This window comes from Pseudonaja textilis, chromosome 8, assembly GCF_049901715.1.
Source record: "Pseudonaja textilis isolate UNSWEBS1 chromosome 8, rPseTex1.2, whole genome shotgun sequence".
NCBI classification, from domain to species: Eukaryota; Metazoa; Chordata; class Lepidosauria; order Squamata; family Elapidae; genus Pseudonaja; species Pseudonaja textilis.
The window spans coordinates 22394710-22415503 of NC_141997.1; the positions used below are offsets into that span (position 1 = coordinate 22394710).

Here is a 20794-nt window from a genome sequence, read left to right on the forward strand (position 1 = left end):
ATCTGTACTTTGAAATAGCTTCATTTGGTTTTATCTTATGATCTTTCAATTCTTAGATAAAGGTCTTTTGGTCCCATTTTATAATTAAAAACATAAATAGCTTTAATGTTTTATTGTGAAAGAATAATGTTGCTTTTGTCTAACAAACCAGTGTAAGAACTTGGGGTATAAATTGACTACAAAGCAAAAGTACAGTTGTAAGAAGAGGAGATGGCTGTAATGACAAGCGTATTTTGCAAACTTGGGACAGATCTTTTGATAGATGGTAGAAAGACAGTGCTACAATACACTCAAGGAATGGTTGACACATCCAACAGGGAGTTGCAGCCAGCCATCTCAATTTGCATGACTAATCTTAACAAGCTTGGGGTTTTTTATTTCTAAATGTTACTTATATTTTTGTAGTGTGTTAGGGATCTCCTTGTGACAATATTTCTGCTTATCTATTACTATAATAGTGGGGAAAAGCACAATGTTTTTGAAATGTATGTGTGTGTCTGTTTCTGGGACTGGGACTATCGCCTTGCAAGTCTCAAGGGAGTTTCCAGCTGAACAGACCAAACCAAACACAGCAAGATAATATCTAACTATTTGGACATATCATGATCAATAACTAATGCTCTATGAAAAACACATATGCCCCAATATGATTTTGAAAGCTTGATGCTATGGAGTATTCCACATCTCAACAAATATTTCAGCAAAGAATACCTTTCCATACCTCAGTTAAATGTATATATGTTCTCTTCTTTTAGAGTGTTCCCTACCTCAGCAAAGAAGTGTCCCATAATATGACACAAATAACATAGCATACTACTCAGTGGGTGTGGAGGGCATTTCCATTTGTCCTCCAGCTATCGCTCTTTCAAATAAACCAAAAAGCAGGGCTTATATTGGAGGATCAAATTTAGCAAGATGAAGAAAGGGTATCAGGATGTGGAATGTATGTGGAGCCTTGGCCCACATATGAAACTAATTGGGCTTGCATTGTGATGCTCTGTCCATCATCTTACTAATTTGAACCCGCCCTCCCCTTCCATCCTGACAAGGCAGTCCTGTAGCTATTCAGATGTTGAGTCTGTCAAATTTAAAGACAATGACCAGGCCTGCTCTTTATGCAATCCTTACTGCTGAATGGCAAGGGTATTTTTAAAAAAAGAAAGGATAAAGATAATTAATGAATTTGCCATTTTATTAAAAGGTTAAAATTACAAATTATCCGACTGGTTGTTGCTTAAATCAAGTAATATATACTGAGCAATCCTAAATTAAGTCAAACATATTGCTGAATTACCCAACTTTGTTGTCAGATGGAAAGGCGGGTTATGATTATTTTGGTTTGTCACACAGTCAGCCAGATGTTCAGACTGGATTTGGCATTTTTGTCTACTGATCAAGTCCTTCCCAAGGACTGAAGATAGGTAGATATGGATGTTTGATGAGGTTAAAGATATTTACACAAGATATCTTCCAAATAAAGTTGTCTTTTGCAATTGACTGATGGTCATTTTTATCAATGCCATTGGTGTTCCAGTATTAGTACTATCTTTGCTTTCTCTTGGCATCGTCATTCTATTTCTGTTTGCAGGTCTTTGTATTGTTTTATCTTCTCCAGTTCTTTCTATTCTATTCTCCTGTTTCCAGATACTGCCAGTTCTGCCATACTGACTTTTTAAATTTTTCTTACCAACAGTTGTTATATCTGGGGTGCTATGTGGCAGGTGCTGTCAGTTTGAATTGAAGTACCAGACCATTTTAGCTTCTTACTTTTCTATTTATTATTATCGTTATTATGGTTTGTCATACAGTCAGCCAGATGTTTAGTCTGGATTTGGCATTTTTACCAATTTATTGAGTCCTTCCCAAGGTAACTGGGATAGCAGGTGTGGATGTTTTATGACGTTAAAGGTATTGTCGCAAAATATAAGCTGTTCCAAGTAAAGTTGCTAATTATTATTACCTTTTTTTTTCAGGGCGATCAAAGCAGAGGATCAATATTGTTAGAAGAAATAAGACATTGGATTTTCATTTCATTTTTCTGAAATGTATTTTTCTGTATTAGAAACTACATTGATATTCTAGGTTCAGCTGGGTTCAACAGTCCTTCAGGACTGTTAATTGTGTTGGGATATTTATACAAATTCCTAAGCACTCTGAATTAAAGGCATGTAAACTATCTATTTGCAGATATGGATCAAAATCATGTGTCAGGAAGCAAGTTTCATCTACTAGAGAGGAAACCACAATCTTGTTATATTTAGTAAACTCAGTATTTGGTAACATAAGGATTATTGGATGTAGTAAATTATACTGATTGCATGAAATTTAAATATTTGTTCTGACTTGTACTGTCACAAAGTGATTTATGAATGGATGACAGAATCACATCTTAAAACCTTACTATGTAATTTACTGCAGTAATGAAGAACTTCATTCATTAGTCACATATTTTATTCCAATTTTTAAATATTGCATGTTTTATTATTCTACCACTAGTTTGTTTTTGTTTTCTCCATTTTATTTCAATTGATTTATTAATTCATCTGTGTGCGTGCGTGCGTGTGTGTGTGTGTGTGTGTGTGTGTCTTCTCACATAACCAAGTAAAATACTGGTCAGTAATCTTATAAGAAATGTTTGTTGATTAAATATCCATTTCTGGTTTCTTGTGTAGATTATTGGCATGTTTCCACCAGTCATCACACACATCAAGATTTGGCAATGACATAATCACTCTAGTTCTCTACCCTGTTATCTTATCTACATTTGGAAGCAAATGAATTCCAGCTAGCCATCTTAGAGATTCCTCTGATATTTCACATCTCATCCGATCAGAGAAAATCAGCCATATATATCTATCTGTCTGGAAAAACAGGTAGGATACAGATTTTTAATCTCTTTTAAGAGTGTTTTTTTTATTAATAAACTAGTGGAGTTTCTTCTCAAACTGAAAAGAAACTCTACCAGTTTATTAGTACCAGTCTAGACTTAAATACATATAATGCAATTAAGAAAACGTAAAAAGTCAAACTATGTTAGGTTTTTTTGTGGAAATGTATTAGCTAGCCATGGCATCATGGTAACTGGAATTTTATTGCAACACTATAAAAATAGCATGTCAGTGTAGAGATATTTGGAACAGGGAAAGCTCTTCTGTTTTGATTGAAAATTATAATTATAAATTATCTTTCTATAAACACTGCATTTCACAAGTGTCATCACATTTTCCCATTGCTATTTTGCTCTAGCCCTAAGTATTGAATAACAACTTTTGCGTCCTTCAATACCCAATTTTTTTAAGCTACTGAAAAGCCAGTTTACTGTAGTTTTGTAGCTTCCTTCCTTTTTTCCCCTTTCTTATATTTTAACCATTGTGAGGGAGGATGTTTTGTTTTGCAGAGAGATTGTCATGTTGTTGCTGCTGCAAAACAATCTGTGTTGTCAAAAACAAGATAAAAAGAATTTCCGTATTTCTCAAGGAGAAGTTCAAAGGTTTGAAACCATTTCTTTTTTAAAATATGGTTGCTTTATTTTGACATGACTTATAGAGTTTGACATGCATTTGTACCCTCACTATTATGACAACTGTATTTAATGAGTTGAAAACACAGTAAAATATTCTACAAGCCAGTTCACCAATGCCAACTGAAGACAAAAGGGAAGACAACATGAAGTAGAGTGGGGGAAACCCCAAGCTGAATAGTTGATGTATCTGAAATATAATGAGAAACTGCTCTCTTCCATTGCACGTGGGCTCTTTCAAAGTACCATTTTGGTCACACAGGATCCAAGTCTTTTCTTGAGTCAAGGCTGAATGTGAGCTTATTAAACTATGTTTACTTAGCTTCATGTCATAATAATGAGTGACTTTTACAGATGGTTTATAGCAGTTCCCCTGGAATTAAAAAAGAAAAGGGAAAGAGAAATCAGACTCTGTCTTTTCTATTACACTAAACACCAAGACATTTTTGGATATTTATTTATTTATTTGATAGGTTGTTCATTAGATCGCAATCTCAGCTTGAGGCAATGTATGATTTTTATAGCCTTTTATCTCACAATAAGTTGGGAAGGCAGGGAAGTTCATCTTAGGAAATTCTGATCATCCCAAGAGATCACATAATGAAATGGGGTCATCCCTACCATGAAGCTTCAACCAAATTTTCTGGACTTGATGTTTTCCTCTAGTCCGCATAGTCTTTGCAAGATATAGTCCAGCAAATTCTGAAGTTGGGAGGAGTTTTCTTTAGCCAGTTCCCCATGGTAGTTTCATTTTTTTCATTCTCATGGTTAAGGATGCAGGGAATTAAAAAAAATCAAGATGGCAGCTGTACCCGCACAGTGAACCTGCACTAACCTTCCTTTTTGTGTTGCACCCACAAGTCACATTTATTTATTTATTAAATTTATATGTCCCCATATCTCACTCTGCAAAGTAACTTTTGAATACAGTTTATATTCAAAATAATAAATATAAAAACACTAAAAATATTCTCCTATAAAACTACAATTTTAAATTTCATTAACTTTTAACTTGTATTAATATTTAACTTTCATTATTTTTTAAATGGGAAGTTGGCATAGCAATGAGATTGATCTGCCCTATCCATGCCGTCAGAAGAGTGGTCATGCAGGTCCCATTCAACCAGGGTACTCTGGCTGGCAGGATCTACAAAAGGAGTGTCAAACTCAAAGCCCACAAGCCAGTTCCGGTCCACGATGTGGTGGATCTGGCCCATGGGGCTGCCCTGGACTACCCAATGTGAAGATGAAGGAGCAGGTCAATGTGGCTTTGGTCCAGTCTACCAAATGCAAAAAGAAAAGATCGGGCCAGCCAGGCTTCTACCCAATGTGAAGAGGAAAAGATCAGGCCAGCGTGGCTTTGGCCTGGTCTACCCAGTGCAAAGAGGAAAGATCAGGCAAGCGTGGCTTTGGCCTGGTCTACCCAATGCAATGAGGAAACATGCCAGCAGTTTGGGAGTGATGTCAAGGTGGCCAGGCCCACCCAGTTAGCCATACCCAGTCAGTCATTCCCACCTGGCTCCCCAAGGTCAACCAGAGCACTGATGTGGCCCTCAATGAAATTCAGTTTGACACCCCTGATCTAGAAGAATAACCTTCTCTACCATATATCCTACCCTTTGGAACATCTTGCCCCTGGAGTGAGGTTGGCTCTAGCTAACCTTCCACAAGAGCTTAAAGACCTGGCTCTGGCTATTGGCTTGGGGCTCTAATGGAGAGGCTTCACACTGGGGCTATTTGATAGATTAATAACAAATCTCACTTTCGCCCCTGCTTATCCTACTTCCTCCCCTCTCATCTTTTAGTTAGGATTGAATATTTGTATTTTTATAGTATTTTATTTGTATTGTGCATAGTTTTGTACAGTACCTTTTTAACATTGCAATCTAGAGGTAGAAAATGACCAAGCTGAACCCAAGGGAGGACTCAAATGCAGCATCAGTTTCAAGTACCTCCATGCCCACAAGAGATCCAAGTCCAACCCACTTTGAATTCCACTGACTCTTATCTACCACCGATTAACTTTGATTGTAAGTAATTCAGATTCTTGTAGAGAGCATAAGCTTGGAATAAACCTTCATATTCATTTGAACTGCCTGGATTTCCTGATTTTCCCATGCTTGACACCAGAATTGCCTTGTGTAAGATGGTCATCCAATAAATTTAATACGTAATACTAATAAATAATCATATTACAAAGTAAAGCATCATCCTCGTTTTCAACAATTTCCATATAGGCCTTGTCAAGTTTTATGGAAAGTATACATCATAGGAATCTGCCATCCAATATGTTGTTTGGAAGTGTGCTTTTCTACTTGGACAAACTTAAGGAAGAATGTAAGGCAGTGTTCCTTATGGTATGGTAGTCATTTTGTGAATGAGTTTCTAGCCATTTTATAAGATCATTCATGCATTATCAGAATGTCAAATGAGCTCCTCAGTCTCTCTTCCCATCACCGAGAGCAATGCTTCTCAATTTTTGCAACTTGAAAATGTGTGGACTTCAACTCCTAGAATTCCCCAGCCAGCTATGCCAGCTATACTGTCTGGGGAATTGTGGAAGTTGAAGTCCACATATCTTCAAGTTGCCAAGGTTGAGAAACACTGACCTAGAAAGACTGAAACTTTGTTGTTGTTACTTGTGAAGTCATGTCCAACCCATCATGACCACATGGCCAACATTCCTCCAGGCCTTCCAGTCCTCTACCATTTTCTGGAGTCCATTTAAGCTCATGCCTACTGCTTCAGTGACTCCATCCAGCCACCTCATTCTCTGTCATCCCCTTCTTCTATTGCCTTCAATCTTTCTCAGCATTAGGCTCTTCTCCAGTGAGTCCTTCCTTCTCATTAGGTGGCCAAAGTATTTGAGTTTCAACTTCAGGATCTGGCCTACAAGCAGATCTTCTTGTTCCATGTGTAGATCTTTGACCATTTCCAAGAGGTGGTATGAGTTTTGTACATGTGAAGCTACTGCTTCAGCATGGGGCTGTAGCTGCTTTGCTAGGTATTTGGCTAGGTTTTGTAGTGGTGCAATACAAGCAAATTGAAGGAGCCCCATGGGATCACCACTGTCACCCGTCATTGCAAACCTGTTCATGGAAGAATTCGAATCCAGAGCCCTAGCCAATGCCACCCACAAACCCAAACTTTGGTTAAAATACATCAATGACACATTTGTTATTTGGCCCCATGGAAAAGAAAACCTAAACAATTTCCTAATACACCTAAACAGGACACATCCCAAAATCAAATTCACCATGGAAATGGAAACAAACAAACAACTACCATTCCTAGATGTACTAATCTACAAAAAAACACATGGCACACTAGGACACACCATATACCAGAAGAAAACACACACCAACCGCTACCTCAACGCCCAATCCCACCACCACCCAGCACAGATAAATTCCGTGGTCAAAACACTAATTGCCAGAACCAAACGCCTGGCAGACAAGACACATATAAAGACTGAACTATGCACCCCGACTAAAGTACTGACAGCCAACAGCTTCGACAAAAGCAAAATCACAGGCTTGATCCACAAAAACACACTGAGACATAATGGAGACCTAGAAGATGAACAGACCTATGGAACAGCTGTCCTGCCCTACATAAGAGGTACTACAGACAAAATCAGTAAGATACTACACAGGCATCACATCAAGACTGCCTTCAAAACAGACAGAAAAATAGCAGCCATCCTAAGAAGCCCCGAAGACAAAATTTACCTGGAAAACCAAGGCATATACGAAGTCCCCTGTGCATCATGCCCTGCCACATATATTGGACAGACCAATAGAAGAATAAGTACCCACCTAGATGAACACAAAAATGCAGTAAAAAAGCTGGAACACACTTCCTCACTAGTCCAACACATGAAAGCAACAGGTCATAGCATCGACTTCAATGGCACCAAAACCCTAGCCACTATAGAAAACCCCAGCTATAGAATTATCAGAGAAGCCATAGAGATTGAAAAAAGACCTGAAAGCATGAATAGAAGAGATGACTCCACCAGACTGTCAATTATCTGGAAACCTGCACTCTCAAACAAAAAAATCTCCACACCACAAACCAGGCAAACACCTGGGCATAAACAGACTCCCCCTGATACCTCCAGCTCAAACACACCCCAACCAGGCACCCAAATGAAACCTAGCTTTCTAATAAATGATAGTCGTCCATTTACTCGGAGCCAAGCTGCACTAAAAGCCTCAAATACAGGAAACACAATGTTGCCAGCCAATCAAGACAAAAAAAGCCACAAAACAGACAGAAGATATTAGAAACACCAATCAAGCAGAACACAGCAAACTCCAAGACCAATAAACACAGACCAAGACTCCCAACCAATCAGGATGAAGAAAAAACCATTCTGGCACAACAGTAGGCTAGCACCAAATTTAAAACAGAAATGGCTGTGAAGCCTGACTCACAGACGAACACAATATAGAAGCCTGATGATGGCAGATGAGATTCTGCTGAAACGTTGCTACAACTTTAAAAGCACTCGGGTTTTCTCCCGCATAAAATTTTCCAATTTTGCATGGGAGAAAACCCGAATAACCAAAGATCCACATACAAATACCCATGAAAACCTCAGAAAACAAATATTTTTTATATATAGATATAGATATAGATATAGATATAGATATAGATATAGATATAGATATAGATATAGATATGGCATTCAGCTTTGTTCGGGTATTTTCCCACGTCATTGTAGTTGTGCTTTTACAACTACAATGATGTGGGAAAATACCCAAACAAAGCTGAATGCCACACATGTAAGTACCGCAAAAACTTAAGAAAACATACATATATATATATATATATATATATATATGTGTGTGTGTGTGTGTGTGTGTGTGTGTGTGTGTGTGTGTGTATATATATATATATATATATATATATATATATATATATATATATATATATATATATATATATATATAATGTATGTTAGGTATTGGGGAGTAACACAGCTGAGGAACAGTAATCCACTTTGCCACGCGAATCAGCTGAGAGGATACAGCGCTAAGGTGGGTGGGCGGGTCTACATGATCGTTGGAGCGAACCAGTTCACTGTCAGCTGATCATTGGAGCTAGGGGTTCACCCGAACCAGGAGAATCCCACCCCTGGTCTTGAATGAAAACAATGCACTTCAAAAAACAATGCACTTCTGTTGGGAATCAGAGGCCCATTCATTGGTTTTACCTGGAAGCTACCAATCCACACTGTTTGGTTGCTTTATTAGTCTTTATCCAGCCTGTCACAATGCTCTTATGTAAGACTAGCCCTGGAGAGAAATCCAGTTGTGACAAGAAAAAAAAACACACACCCAAGTGCCATTAGCATATTAGTGTCCTCTATTATTCAAACACCAATTAACATCACTCAGTGGCTTCAAATACATGCTAAAGAATGATTACGTGAAATATTTCAGAACTCTAAAGTCAGAAAGGGTAGATCTGAACTCAAATGCAATGGATCTAGGTAGTCTATATTATGTAACAACAGATAGCAATAGGACTTAGACTCGTATAGAGCTTCATAGCGCTTTACAATAATCTGGATCCTCATTTTACTGACCTCGGAAGGATAGAAGGCTGAGTCAACCTTGGGCTGGGTGAGAATCAATCTGTTAAACTGCAAGCAGCTGGCAGTCAGCAGTACTGCATGCTAACCACTGCACCACCCCAGCAAATGAAGCTGATTATCTACTATCCTGTCACAATGGAGAGACAGTTAATTCTATCTGCTTCTACAAGCTAGTCTACTTCAGGGACACTGATTTTGATGATGAATATTGTTTTTTATTGTTATTGGCTCTTAGTGAACACATAGAGAGCAAGGCAGGGTGCACAACTATTCTCATAATTCCTGGCCTGCATGGAAAATAACTTTTATTTAGGGGGTATGAATAGTTAATTAATCAATTCCTCTGAAGCATACAGGTTATGTAAGAGCTCATCAGTGCATTTTCATCAGCATTATAAATTCCATCTAAGTAGGCATGGGAAGCATATCCTCCTTTTTCTAAAATCAAAGCTACGCCTTCAGATGTTCTCTGGTGACTTCCAGTTTCTCATCCCTTTGTACAAGAGATCTAAGTCTATCATTCCCTCTCATGTCTCCATATGGTACAGTTTCCCAGAAATTTTTCCTTCGGTCATGAAATGACAGCAAAAATAGATTGTCACACTGGACAATTACAATTTACTCTGGGGGAGTCGAACTCCTCTGGGTGTTTTGAAGCCTTACTGTAAGTTATATTTACTTAATTTATGCCTCTACTGACAAATAATTAGGTCAGCAATTAATTTTAAAATGCAAATGGACTGCATTCTTTCATCTTTTGAGAAGCATGTACCCTTTGTCTTTCATTCATTCTTGCATTAAAGTCTTAATGGGTTTAGTTTAGTCAAGGAAGAAAATTATACTTTCTAAGGCTTTGTTTACTTGATTGAGTTGGACTTTTTAAAATTAAATATTGACAGCAAATGTTTGTTCAGATCATGTGAACAAGAATTTAATGAAATAAAAGAACATAATCCTGTGGTACTGTTAAATTTGATTTTTTTAAAGAAACATTTTTTGCTTATAATACATTTATTGACCTTGATTGTCCAGATACATGTACACAACACAGTCCTGACAGCAGAATGACAATTTTTGAACAGTTTTTCTGAAAATCAAATGAGAAATGTTCAGTATAAAAAAATCCCATTAGATAGAACTAATGCCTACCATCATTTTTGTGGCTTTATAATATCCCACACTCTAATGTGACAATGTAACACCCACACATATGGAATGGAATGTGATAAAATTAAATAGACGTGGAGTAAAATTATTTAAATTATTATGAAATCATTGTGGGGTATTCTCTTCCCTTCTACAGCAATAGCAATTGCTGGTTTGCAGAAGTGACAACTCTGCCTTGCTAGGACCCAGTTCAAGGCTTCAGATCAGCCCTAAAATTGGCCTTTTGAGTTGGCATAATGATGCTCTTACCAGCAACAGTTTCATCATTCCAGACTGGGAATTGGGTGACACATAAATTTAATAAATAATCTATTCACAACAATGTGAAGCCACAGCTATCAGTTCTTTATCTAGTGATGACCTTCATATGCATAAAGTTTTTTCCCAAGAACCTACTATTATTATAGTTCAGGGATCTCTCATGCTGGCTGGGGAATTCTGGGAGTTGAAGTCCATAAGTCTCAAGTTGCCAAGTTTGGACCTCTGTTATAGTTGTTCACATAGTCAGCCAGATGTTTATATTGGATTTGGCATTTTTATTCACGTATCAAGTCCTTCCCAAGGACCTGCGATAGGCAGATGTGGTTGTCTGATGGTATTAAAGATTTAGTTACAAGATGTAAGCTGTTCCAAGTAAAGCTGCCTTTTGCAATTGACTGGTGATGATTTGTCAATGCCAATGGTGTTCAATTGATACTCCAGGTGTTTTGGAATTGTATCCAAGGAGCTTATTACTTTTGGTACCATCTTTGCTTCTTGGGAAAGACTTGATAGGCGGCTAAAATGCCAGATTCAGTTGAAATATCAGGCTGACTATGCAACCAACCATGTAATTTGCAACTGTTCATTTAGGGAGAAAACTGGTGTTTGGCTGAAACTGACTCAAAGAAACATTAGGATCTGCAATCTCAGTAGCACAGTGCAAATCTGAAATGAAAAAGTCCCACTACCATTGGTAAAGTAAACCAAAATATTTCCATTCAGCCCTGGTAGTCAGGGGCTAAGCCTTGAATGAAACCTGAATAGAAAGTACAAATGCAGTAAATCTGTATTCAATGTAACACTGTACATGACTGGCTGGTTCCACACTATTGCTATCTCAGAAAATAGGGCCAACCATTCTGAGCTGAAAAAAATCTGGTGGATCATGACAGTGGGATAATACAGAGAGAGCCCTAACTCTCTGCTACCACCTTAGTGGCGTTCTAAATATTTGCTTCCCAGATCTTGTCTCCCTTTACCCAGGGGTGGGATTCAAATTTCTTAACAACTGGTTATGTGGTCTAATTTGTGGGTGTGGCTTGGTGGTCATGTGACTGGCTGGGCATGGCTTGTATGGAAATATTATAAATATTTATGTAAATATTCAATTTTTTATTTTAAAAAAGAGCAACTTTTACCCCAAATCAGGCAAAGCAGGCAGGCAGATTGAGTTGCTCACAGAATCACAGATTCATTCAGAGATCTATCTTTCTGCAGTTGGCTACCTGAGTCTGTCACATAAAATTTGCTTGCAAGCAAACACATAAAATTTGTTAGCAAGCAAACTCACAAAATTAACTCACAACACACCATGTATGTAAATATTGATTTTTTTTTATTTAAAAAAGAGTAACTTTTACCCCTTTCTCTGCTACCTACAGAAATGGCGAAATGGGAATAAAGTTGATTTCTTCCTTCTTTAAGTCAAAGCAGCATTCAAATATCCAGAATTGGATCAGCTGGGGACACCAAAGAAAGATATGTTCTCAAGTCCATCTACTTCTTGGGTCGTCTTTGGATTCATTTTATTTGCTTCAAGACACAGAAAGAAAGGAATACAAAGCTTACAAAAATATGCAAAAGGGGGAACCAACAGAAAAAAAGAAAATGTTGCATTATAGGTTTAGAAATGTCTTGGGGGGGAGGTTTAAGCACAGCCTTAAAGCTTGAGTCTACAGAATAATATTGATCCATCTTTCCATTCCAGCAGCAGTCAGTTCAAAAGCAGAGAGTGAACATATACAATATCTTAAAGCTAAGTTATAAGTTCAAGGTGGCATTTTCTTTTCACTGTCATAAGAATAACTTCTTTTGCTATGCCTGATAGATCCATAGTTCCTGATTCAATGGTAGATACCAATATTTTGGTACATAATTCAGGATTGTATTCACATAAACTATAGCCTTTTCCCAAATAACAGGGCCTTTGGCCAAATTTGAATCATCCCTGAATATAATTGCAGAAAATAGGCAGCTTGGAATGTGATAAAACAGGAAGTTTTGGAAGAGCACTTGGTTTTCCATTTAAGGTCCCAGAAGAAAAAGCTGATGACAACAAACAAACAGGGGAAACTGCAGCATCTTGGCTTCATATTTTTGCTTTGGAATTTCTCTGTAGGCTTTAGTAGTGAAGAGATCACAAAATGATTCCATAATTAAGCTTGCTTATTTGTTTGTTTGGTTATTTATTTATTATTTGCCTTCAAATAAGCATTAACTCCTGTTAACTGCCTTGGACTGTAGTTTTCTTGCAAAAAAAATTATAAGTTGTTTGCTATTGCCTGCTTCCTAAGGCTGAGAGAGTAACTGGCCCAAAGTCATAACGAGGGAATGAAACTCATCCCTTCTCCCAAAGCATAGTAAAAGTTTACAGTCCCAGAAACTTGAAGGGAGATGGCTTCATTCATTCATTTATTCATTCCCCACCCAGTTTACTCATAGCTCTCTAAGCTGACATTTGAAGTATCATGCTAATTGACCACTCATTGGTGTTTTTAAGAAAGTGCCAATGTCCATAGGCAATCTCACTCTACCTAGGCCCTTAGTCTACAAAAGTGTAGATTTATAGGGTAGGAATCAGGAAGCAACATTTGGGATGTACAAGCATTGCAAGCAAACAAGAGGGCTATCAATCAATTGCCAGACCCCCATGCTACACTAAGCAGTCCATTGAAGTGTGATTCCTGCCTGGAGCTTGGTTAGAGCTTGACCTGACTTTGGTAGGAACCAGAAGAACAACTACTCTGAGGTAGTGCAGGAGCTTTTGAAGGGATACAAAGATTGGGTACCACTTTACAAATTTTAAGAGTTTTATTTATTATTATTTTATTTATTTATTATAATAGCAACACCAATAACACTTAGACTTATATATAACTTCACAGTGCTTTACAGCCCTCTCTAAGTGGTTTACAATGGCAGCATATTGGCCTCAACAATCGGGGTCCCCATTTTATCCACCTCGGAAGGATGGAAGGCTGAGTCAACCTTGAGCCGGTGAGAATCCTAGCATTCTAACCACTACACCTCCACGACTTTTATAAGGACTAAGTTCTTATATGGATGTAGACACACAATCTTAGGTGGGTAGAGTTAACAGGACAATAAAGTATTTTGTACAGTTATCTGCTACATCATGATATATCCAGTCTTTGGAAAATAAAGAACCCTCATAGTCACCCAGACAACTTTGTGCCTGAGTTGTCTCTCAGTTTCTAGCACAGGTCCCTAACCATCAGTGGTGGGATTCAAAAAAATTTATGACCAATTCTGTGAGCATGGCCAGGTGGGCGTGGATAAGTAGGCATGGCCATGTGATTGGGTGGGCATAGCTTTTTTTTAGCAGCACCCCCCACCCCATTTTGGGGCCTACCTGGCCTCGGGGGAGCCTCTGGGCGGGCGTTTTTGCTCCCAGAAGGCTCTCCTGGGGCTCAGGAAGGAAAAAATGACAGCATAGAAGGGGCATGTAGCACCCTTCCACACTCTATTTTGAGGACCTCCTAGCCTCAGAGGAGCCTTGGGGAGGGGGCGTCTTTGCTCCCAGAAGGCTCCCCTGGGGCTCAGGAAGAAAAACAAATGGAGCATAGGAGGGGCACACAGCACCCCTCTACACTCCATTTTGAGGCCTTCCTGGCTTCAGAGGAGCCTCTGGGGGGCTGTTTTTGCTCCCAGGAAGCTTCCCTGGGGCCCAGGAAGGCAAAAAAGGGAGGGGGAGGGCCCTCTCCCTCCCTTTTTTGCCTTCCTGAGCCTCAGGGAAGCCTCCTGGGGGAAGCAGTAAGAAGCAAGGGGAGTCACGGCACAGCTGTTTGTACGAACCGCTGATTGTCAGGAAGTAAAAATACCTTAAGGAGTGACTGGGCAGGCGAGCATTGGGCAGATGCATCGGGCAGGCAGGGCAAGCAAGCAAGCAGCAACTGAGTGACTGGGTTGGAGCTGTGGCCAGCCAGAAGTTCAGCAACCCAAACCAAATCCTTGCTACCAGGTCGCATGAACCGGTGCGAACCGGCTGAATACCACCACTGCTAACCATGATATTAAATTGGCTGCATAGCACCATATGGACTTTTTTCATTTCCATTCCTTCTATTGCTTTTGAATATGATTTTATTGTTAAGAATCTTTTGAAAATGTATTTCACGAGGCTTACAGCAGAATCAAAATAAGGAGTAATGAACTAGATGTGACATTAATTGCATTACTGTAATTACTGTGCTTAGTTTTAAAAATGTTCCCATAACAGATAATGGGAGTTTTAGGCCAGGATCAGGATAGAGACCCTAGAAGCAGAGCTAACCCTTTCCTCTTGTGGTTTGATCTAATTAACAAAATTCCAACGCTGTTTCTCTTTGAAAGGAAAGTTTCTATTTGCACCCAAGGCTTTATAGTGAGATTTTGCTTTTGGTTTCACATTCAGAAGGCATGGTTTTTCTACTGCTAAAACCACAGAAAGTGGAAACTAGACCGAACTAGAATTCAGTCAGTTAAACCAACATGAAATATCTATAGATGGGAAGCAAGAGAGTGCAGTTTTTAACCACCGGGATGTCCTCAGAATTAAATCTCCAGAACCATAAAGCCTACAAACTTGAAATTTGGCATGTATATTCCTCTTGGCTTCTAGGTGCTCACCAAGAAAGGATTTTTTGAAATGAACATCAGAGTATTAGTATTTTGTATATTATTATTAACACACTCTGATGCTAAGGAGTTCTAGTCTCCCTCCCCACCTGAAAACAAATCTGTTCCAAATGCAAAACCCAAGCAGAGAAGAGGAATTTCAGTTTCAATTTTAGTTTCACCAGGCAGCTTTAGTAAAGAACAGCTGAGCTAAGTCATGCCCAGGCTCCTTTCTGTCTCCTTGCTCACACAGCAAATACTCTTTTAGTTTCCAAAGAGCCCTCAACTCTCTCACACACTGACAGGATACTAGCCAGATAAATACCGATGGAGGCTGGTAGGCAGAGGCAGAATTTTTTTTTCCTTATTTTCCTCCCCCAAAACTAAGCTCAACTACATAGTTTTATAGCAAAGCAGGTATCGAGCTAGTACAGTATATTTGAAAGATGTTTGGGTAGAGAAGGCTATTATATTAGATAACACAACATCTATTGTACTCTTGTTACTTTGTGTCACGTTTAAGTATTACTATTTATAATTGGAATAATGGTGAGGATAAATACTTGCTCCTTACTTTTCGTCTATCCATTTCAGACTTTTAACAATGAAATTAAGAAGCCAGCTAAAATCAATAAGAATGAATCTAATATATTTACAAAATGAAATCTTTGTGTGTTTCTCAGGTATATCTCTCCACTGTTGTTCAGTTTAATCAGATCAGGAATGAGTAGAATTGGTGGTTTCCTAAAGAAAATCTGGATAGATTTTCTAAAGACCATGATACTGTTGTTCTGAAAATACATTCATAGAAAGAGCTAACAAAGGGAGCAATAAATATTTTCTGTCACATGAATTATTCAAAACGGTGTCACTGAAAAGTCAGAGTTATGTTTTTAATTCTTTTTTTTTTCAAAACAGAACCACTTAGTGCTTTTGAAATCAAAACTTCATATATTCATTGCTGTTTTAAGCGGGTTCTGCCATGACCATTTTGACAGTCTGGGCTCTTTTCATATTTTTAGGGATATAATCGAATCAATTCAGTCAGGTTCCTAATATGTCTTCTATTTCTGTAAGGAAGAGACAGAGACCTAGCAAATTCAGGCCGAGTAGAGAGCTCATGATTTCCAACAGTAGTCCCAGACAGCATGCTCATGCTGTCCCTTATCTGCATTCTCATAATATGATATTTGATTCCACCACCCTCATTCTCTAGGCCAGCTGCTTTCTCTATAACTGTTCTGACCCAAACCCTTTTCCAATAAAACAAACACAAACCAAAAGGAACAGGAACCTTTTAATGATTCTTACGAATCCCCGGTTAAAAGGCTGCTGCAAACTAATTAAGTTTGATAAGCACGAGCCTTGCCAAAACTGTGCAAGGCTGACAAGAATAACAGATAAGGTTACTTAGAAATATTTTACAACACAAGAGTCTTCAAATACCAACTAAGATACTGCAATGTCCATGAGGCTCGAGTTTCAAAACGTCTTTGCTTCCTACAAAGAACATCTGATTCACAGCTGGCTTTTATCTTCTTGAAAGAAGGGCCTTGCAGCCTTACTCCCGAATCGCCCATGCTTCTACAGCTGCTCTTTCCTGCGAGCAGCCCTGTATGCACATGCATTTGGCACAGGGTCCTCGGGAACCTCCTCATCGCTGCTGCCAGCCCCCACAATCTCTGAGGCAGCAGTCCACTCCCTAATGGTCCTGGCCCCTCATCTGAGTCCTTGCTCTCCTCAGCCATCCACACCTGCTGCCAGCTAACCATAACAATAACCATGTCTATTGTTGGCACAGACAGTGCTATTGCAACTTGGGAACAAATCTCATCCAGTTTCCCACTAGGCAAAATCCAGGCTAAAAATCAGTCAAGCTGGAGAAGGATTACCCAGTATGGAACAATACTCTTGCATAAACTCTAGCATGTGTTTCTATGGCTTGCCGATGCTCAAAACGCAACTAGATTCTACCATAATTTTCTCCAAAGTGTCAAAATTTAGAGTACCACTTTGAGAATTCTTTTTTCTTGCCATGTTGGCTTGGACTTCTGGTTGATCCAAAACATCCAGAAGGTTGAAGAAAGGCCCTTCTAGTAAAAAGATCCTGGGATACCTTCAGTTGGAAAATGGAACGGAGGTGACCACAATGTAATGAATTGTACAAATCTCTGTGATGTCTCACCATGACATACATCATTATCTCAGGAAATGTTCTTCACAATACATAGATATGGGGAACACAAGTTGGTCACCATATCATCTATCAGGTTCATCTGCCTTCAACTTCAACTATATTGTTGGGATTATAATTTTCAACATGCCAAACAGATACTTAGTCCTTCATATATGGGATGGGCTTGGCTGAAAAAGCCCATTCTGCAGTGTATTAGATATGAACTAGTCTTCTACCTGAAAGATTGCCTCTCTGGGTTTTGCCACATAAGTCTCCACTAGGATCAATGCTATGAGGTAGCATTAGTTTAGCAGCTGTTTGATTCTTCAGTAATAGAAGCTTGTGCAGTTGCGGATTAGCTACTCAGTCTAGTGGCAATAGCTTTCCAATAGACATGTACGGAATCATTGATTAGTTTGTCCTCTCCTTGTTTGCATTGGAACGCTGTTCAATTTACACCAATTAAAGAATGCTTGGTTTGTGTATTGAAGAATAATTAAGGGACTGAATTCCCTATAGGCTGCTAAAATGACATCTGACTGGAATGGTGATTACAGCATGAAGGCAACATTAGTATTTAAATAGTTTGACTGCTATATAAAATCGTTACAGCAGCTCACCATGAAAAAGAGCATTAGTTAATTTTGCCTATAACTGAATTATTTCTATGTATTTCCCTAACCCATTTAAGCATATTTGACAAGGTTAATCTTAAAACAATTCCACAGTGATCAGTTTCAGATCCAGCTAAAAGCACCATTTTTAATAATTAGAAATATTTCACAGCCTATACACTATACCGCTGTGTTAAATCTAAATACAGAAAATGCCAAAGCACACTCAGATGTGTGTTTCCTACCAACTCATCATTATTTTTGAATATGAGTGACTATATATCATTATATAAAGTATCCCATGGCAATATAATAGGTGTTGGTTTTTATCTTGTAAGAAATAGTTCAAATCCATGCTGAGCTGAGACATTCATTGGATGGATAGTTATGTTGTGATAATGAAATGAATAATCTTTTCTTACTACGAGTACTATTAGGATAAGATTTCAAGAAAGAGTTCTGGTGGCTCCATCAGCAGAATGAGGAAGAAGGTCCAGATCAGGTCTATAATGCTTGTTCATATTTAAAATGAGAGTTGGGAGAGAAAGAAACAGAGGTTAAGTGTAGTTAAAAAAATATCAAACTAAACTACTGAATAAAAACATGGAGAAACACAAAAGATATGGATGTGACAAGTATGGAGCAGAAAAGATTCCAAATTTTATTTTTATTTTACTTGTAGGTCATTCCAGTTGTAAACAACTCTGAATGTCCTGCTTTTCATACCAGCACAAGCAAATGGGTGGTCAACCATATGACAAGCAACAATGCCTGAATGGTAGATCAAAGCTAATTTAGTGGATCACAAATTGTGTGGATCAGATCCAAATGTTTAAGAAACTGAAGGTTTTCCACCATTGCTTAGAACTGCTGCTCACAGAGATCAATCATACAAAGTGTCCCAAGAAACACACGGCAAGTGATTAGTACATTGGCAGCAAAACAGTTTGGCAGCCTGGTCTTATAAATTGGCTTTAGCTGTTGTAATGTAAACAGTAGTTCATCTTGCACCACTTTCTTGGCGCCAGCACTAATGAAATACCCCATTTTATTCAAATTCAGATTCCATTCCTAGTCTGGCCTGAAAAATTGAACATCACTTGTCTTATGGCAGAGCTTGAGGCTAGAAATTTCTACAATTTTGCACAAGATTAAATCTTTACCACACTGGTCCAATTATATGTGAATTGCTGCTGGTTGACATGTCTGGCCAAGTCCAAAGATGATACAATGAAATTCCAATTGAGTCCAATCCTTTATTTGCTGACCCCTAATGGACAGACTCAAGCTACAACTTTCTAACCTACTAGACCTATCCTGAGAGATTCTCGGGTGTGGCTACCCTGAACCACTTCCTCCCTCCCCCATCCAAGTTCAGAACTGCGTAATTTCTTATTTGGGGTCTCTTTTTGAAATATACTACCTCCTCCCTAGGAATCTTTGGTGGTCTTGCCGAGATTCCCTCCCACTCCCTCTCCAACTGCACATTCTATAACAAGTAGTTCCCCATCCTTAGGAAATCATTATTAATACTCAGCCATATTACAAGTCCTGGAGAACCAACATTCCTAGACTCTAAGAGATAGCATGACAATTAGTAAAGTGCTGTCATTCTTTGTAACTTAAAATCTTACTGACAGCACAATTCTTTTTGTTTTGTGGTTTTTAAGATTTAAAACACACTAAGATGCATGTTCACTCACTGCTTAATTTTTCATCTTTGCTACCTCCTTGCCTACACAAAATAACATGGTTATTCTATGTTTTGTTATTTCAGCCTATTATACTAATCATGGACCATTTCAAGACCTTATGGAAACATCTTCATTGAAATATTTCTAGGAATTCTTTGAAACATGCTCTTATTTCCAGTATACTCTTTAACTGATAGAAAGCTTTACTGTTATAAAACAGAATAAGCTTCAGTATAGGCCCCTAGAGGGCATTAAACCAAAGTCACAATTTTTCCCAAATGCTCTTACAGTCATATACCAACCATTGTATATAGCAGTAATTTATTTATTTTATCTTATTTATTTATTGGTTCTGAATGCTTCTTTTAAACTCCCTTTACTCATTTGGGCTCTTCACATCACAGTACCCATTTGTATTTTATCTGCTGACTTTCTCAAAGAAATGCAGCATCTTTCTGCTTTAATGTATTTTTTTTTAAATCTAGATTATAGCAGACACAAATAAAATTGTACCTTACTTCCAGGGGGAAAAAATTTAAATAATAAAAATACCCAAAGGGTTAGAGTAAAACTGATACAGGGGCACTGGTCAACTCACAAACTGGGAAGTGCTGTGTGAATACTCTATTTTAAAAAGAGAAAAATAACCCCCAATGGAAAAGTCACCACCCACACAAATAAAGCTGGACAAGCATTCATTTTTTAAAGTCATGCCAATTTGAAGGATGGCTTTGAAAAAGTCTTGGCTATTTCAGTACAGTTTAACATATAACAGCTTGCTGAAGATATGAATAGAAACCAAACAGTAACTCTATTTTTCACGCTTGTTTTCAGAGTTCCAACTGGCAGGAAGGGCTTAGTGTTTAATTCTTATACTTTATATGAAGTATGAGAGCTTTACACCTTAAAAAGAAATAGCTTTTCAACCTCTCGTCATTTCTTTTTATTACACATGTGCTCTTAAGTGGATAACAGATGGACACAACCTACATAATAATAAATATTCACACTCACAAGCTCCATTCTCAGATTATCTGTAAACTAATAGGGCAATAGAAGGGGCTATGTTTACCACCATTGTTAAAAGGGTGAAATTAAAGGTGCTCCTTAACCCCTTGAATTCCTCAAGACCAACTTTGT

General features: G+C 38.2%; 1 long non-coding RNA gene across 6 annotated transcripts in view; it reads right to left on the reverse strand.

The window, feature by feature from the left end:
- Positions 1-3384: 3384 nt before the first annotated feature.
- The window catches only part of LOC148125142 (uncharacterized), a 75275-nt gene continuing 57865 nt past the window's right edge, over positions 3385-20794 (reverse strand). For 5 of the 6 annotated variants that reach the window (XR_015744498.1, XR_015744494.1, XR_015744496.1 and 2 more), the window contains exon 4: positions 3385-3893. This is a non-coding gene — a long non-coding RNA (uncharacterized LOC148125142). The remainder of the gene's footprint in view (positions 3894-20794) is intronic. The other variant, XR_015744493.1, reaches the window with a different exon arrangement.